Source organism: Gossypium hirsutum, chromosome A13 (assembly GCF_007990345.1).
Source record: "Gossypium hirsutum isolate 1008001.06 chromosome A13, Gossypium_hirsutum_v2.1, whole genome shotgun sequence".
NCBI lineage: Eukaryota > Viridiplantae > Streptophyta > Magnoliopsida > Malvales > Malvaceae > Gossypium > Gossypium hirsutum.
The window spans coordinates 16,567,658-16,572,326 of record NC_053436.1 but is presented as its reverse complement, the minus strand read 5'-3'; the positions used below and the strand labels follow the sequence as shown (position 1 = coordinate 16,572,326).

General features: G+C 36.1%; 1 pseudogene; it reads right to left on the bottom strand.

The window, feature by feature from the left end:
• Positions 1-617: 617 nt before the first annotated feature.
• On the bottom strand, positions 618-4,298 carry LOC107930763 (aldo-keto reductase family 4 member C10-like; annotated as a pseudogene).
• Between the last annotated feature and the right edge of the window lie 371 nt (positions 4,299-4,669).

Sequence of the window (4,669 nt, the reverse complement as noted above, 5' to 3'; positions counted from 1 at the left end):
CACTGCTAATTCTAGATCATGAGTCGGATAGTTACGTTCATGTGGTTTCAATTTTTGTGAAGCATAACTTATGCATGAACTCGAATGTTGGATCGCATAAACAACATTTTGCAAGAGAACAAAAAAGATACATGACAAATGCACTTAAATGGGGGCATGCATACCCATGTTACACCAATGCATGAAAACTTACCTAAACAATAACCAGAACATCAATAAGCCTACACCTTGTAGAGGAAACAACAAATGTAAAGAAAAATTATATCACTACAATGGAATTTTCTCCAACAATGAAGATGGCTATTTCAAGCAAACAAATGGCTTTAAGTTTTAATTGATTTGTGCATTCATGAAGCTAAGAAGAAGAGCACAAATGAAGTTTTACAAACAAAACACGTTTGCATACATATATATGAAACACAATTTGTTCATATAAAAAGTAAAACCTACAACTACAGATCAATTACAATGTTCTTCTCTTTGACTTTCTATCCATCTTCAATAAACTCAAAGCTATGCTAATGATGGTGACGCAACAGAAAATATTATAACCGAGCAATGACATGATTGAATGCAAAACTGGGACATTATCCTTAAAACAACATGCTCACAACATATTAGGTATTGAATTCAGCGTCATCTTCCATGTCTCGAACAGCTTGAAGAGGACCACTACCAAACATTAAGCCTCGTTCGGAGAGATTGTTCAAAAGACCATCTCCATATAAACATACTTGTGGTTCAATCCGATTCAAGCGGTTCCACTCATCATCTGACAGAGACCAGTTAAATATGTCAATGTTTTGCTTTATCCTGTCGGGTTTTAGGCTACATGATAGAACACTAGTTCCTCTTTGAAACCCCTACCGTAGAATTACCTGCAAACAAGCAAAGCGGACGGACATGTCCGGAACATATTCAGACATGGATACGGAGATACAACCCTCCAAAAATCTTTCAAATACATGGAAAAACTAAGAAAAATTGACATATCCACATTGGACTTAGAGTCCAAGTAACATAGTTCTAATAAAAATGGCTGTTATGATCAATATTTGCTCTACCATAAATGATCATGATCCTAAATGCTCCGAAAATGACAGACATGCTAAATAACCCACAAATTTGGATTCTTGTAGTTGTAAGTTATTTGATAAGAAAACCATGCACTATACATATGAAGCTTTAAATACATAAGATATACCATACCAACTATCATGCTGATGTTAAAAGAAAAAATCCTTAGGCCAATCCTGCTGCACATCTCATCACATTTCCAAACACACCTATTACAGCCCAATCATGATAATACAAAGATATATACTCATAAAAGCATAAGACTATTCCTTGCACAAATAACTTTAATCAGTTGTAGCCTTCCCTTATTATATGGTGTTATTTTGTTGGGACGGAGTTGAATGCAACTCTTTTTCTCCAATGCTCAAGCTTTGTGTTAGTTCTGTGAGTTTTTTGTCCACTTTGCTCAATGCAAGGTTATAACATTTGAAAGATCTAAATTCGGCTACTAGAAAGCAGTTGGGCATACAAGACTGACCTAGAGATTCAACAAATTTAACCATAAGCATACGGGGAAGAGTTGGGTAAGGAAGGCCCTCCCTCTTTACTTTTGTTGTGAAATGGCGACTAGTCTTAAATTGTTTCATAAAGTCTGACAAATTGATGCATATAAGTGAATCCTATAATATGGATTTTTGTTTTCTCCCACAAAAGATACTGATATTCCCAACTCTTCTCAGTTTTGTTTTTGCTAAAAGTATAGACTTAGTTTTGATAGATGATAAACACAAGCTCTAACCAAGCTCTTGTGTCAGGTCAGTGAATAGCTCTATGTTCAAGTAGACCCTAAGCCAGATGCATCTAAATTTTGTATTCGTAAGCATTCATTATATACTCATGCACTTCAGACACCGGTAATAATCTAAAATAGTTCAATTGTGTTTATTATTGTACCTTCCACCTTATATCATTTTTGATCATTTTGACATTCAAAAATGATCCCATAAATCCGACAACAAAGTAAGGGATAAAATAATTTGTCAGATACCAGGATCAATAGGTTGATATTTTACATTAATGAATGAGGTCAACATAAGGTCAACAAATTTGAAGTCATTCATTAGCCTACTTTAGGTCCGAAGAAACACAAAAAATGGAAGGTAGAATGATAAATAAAGTAAAACTAGAGATGATATTGTTAATAAAAGGTATACCTACTCAGGTGTCTTTTTGTGCCTATCTGCTATCTCTCTAACAACTGATAATTTCAACATCGGTCCATGTACTGATCTAGACCTCCGAAATGAAATCCGAGGAGTTCCGGTTCATCTTCCCCACCCGATCCACTATCGGACACTCTAGGACTTGAAGTAGGTACTCTCAAAGGTGTATGAGCCGATACATGGATACACTTCATTTGGCAAAACTTCACCAGCACATCTTGCCTCCAAAAAGGATGCAACTGCACTTATAAAAAATATGAATAGTTGTATAACTCAATGAATTTCGCCAGATATGGGATTCAGAAAACAGAAAGTAATCAATGAGAATAATAAAGGTCAATATCTGGAAAAGTATTACAAAATCGAAGTGACAAATAAAATGAAGTGCATCAACTACAACATAAACAAATATTCTAAGTCCATCAACTAGTAAAGTTTGCCTCAAATGTTGCGGACTCATATTCGAACATTGTAGAAAGGACTGGAGCTCACCAACTCTGTTTTCTTAGCCAGGCAAATAGATTTGGATCAAAAAGAGAACTAAGAAATCATCTCAAATTAAATGAATGCAAGCAAAAGTTCATAGATTCATGCTAGCAAATTCCACATTTGAGTCACCAACAATTATTCCAATGACTACACATCAATCAACATATGGAAAAATATGTAAGCATTCCTTTAATTTCACGGTAAAGTTCTCAACAAATCTACAAAAAGATTGAAGACTGTAACAAATGTAAAGTTAAAAAATGTGTGAAAATCTATCATACCTTATTAGCAGCCGGTACAACTTTTACGAATTTAAGTAATTTTTTGATCTGATGAACATCGAAATTTCTAACACCGATAGCTCGAACTAAACCAGAATCGACTAGGCCTTCCATACCTTCTTGAGGCGATTTTAAAACTGCCTATGCTCACTCCCAGACTTCAAAAGCGAATCAGTTGCATCACCAAAACCAGAGCTCTTAGGCCAATGTATCAAATGAAATTGATGCCCACATTAAAGCTTAGCCCACAACCAATCACCATTATCAGTGACCATTTTGAGGCAAATCGAGCATGAAATAGAGCCAAAAGACTTTCGTACTTTTTGCAATCAACACATGCCTGTAATACAGAAAATAAAAAGCATAAAAAACTTACAGAACAGATGAAGAAGGGAATTGGATGAAGAAGGAGAAGGAAGATAAAAACGGAAGAAAAAGAAAGAATATGGTGAGAGGGGAAGAAGATGAATATAGTGAGAGGGGAGGAAGATTTTTTGGAAAATGTCTTACCGATTAAAAATCTGTAAGACATTTTCCCTAAAATACTCATATCATTTATCGTGTTTTGTAAAAGATTTTCCATTAAGAAAACATTTTCAGCCAAACAAACACAGGAAAAGGCTGAAAAGCTTTTCCAGAAAATGTTTTACTTCCAAACAAATGCATCCTTAAAGAAGCATCACTTTACACAACGAAATCTTTTCCCGACTCCGGTAAAGTCAATACTAGTGCTTCTTTTAACATTTGCTTCAACGTTTCAAAACTTTTATGACATTGTTCACTCCAAACAAACGAAACACTCTTTTGTAGCAGTTTTGTCATCGGTAAAGCTATCTTTGAAAATCCATTCACAAACCTTCAACAATATCCGGCCAACCCAAGAAAACTACGTACCTCTAACATATTTTTGGGAACTTTCTACTGAAGTATGGCTTCAATCTTTTTTGGATCTACTCTAATCCCATATGTTGATACTACATGACCAAGAAATACAACCTCCGATAACAAAAACTCACCCATCCTTAAAGAAATTTCATTCTCAAAATTTCCAACTATGCGTAACACAGTCTACAACACTATGCTCCCACTGCGCACTCTAATCCAAAACACTACCATGCTAAGTTTGAAATTGGGACCTCTCAAACAACCCATAACACAGAACTACTGAAGCAGACAAATATCACACACATACAATTTTTATACTCAAATCAACACATCCAACATCTCCAACCATACCTGACTCAGAAGCGACGAGGACAATTTTGAACTCGATTCTCCTTAGACCCATATCTGAAACACGCACTTGACTTTCTCTAACAATCACCCGCATGGCGCCTCTTACAGTGCTCACATGACAGTATGCTTGTGCCACCACCAGCACTACCTTTACTACCAGTCACATGCGTCCTAACGCACTTCACAAGACGAGGCTCTAACCTCAAAGAATTACGATTCTTCTTTTTCCCACAGTCCACGTATCTAGCCTGAAGCGCTTCACTATTCTCCTTTATCCTAGCTTCAAACACTTCCTCTAGCACATCCCTCACTAACCAAGTCAGTGCCTCAATACCAACCTTTGGGTTGTTGCTACCCAAAATCGGTGAACTCACAACAACTTCTATCTCCTAGATAATCTCACGTTCCAGAGAAGCAGAAGAC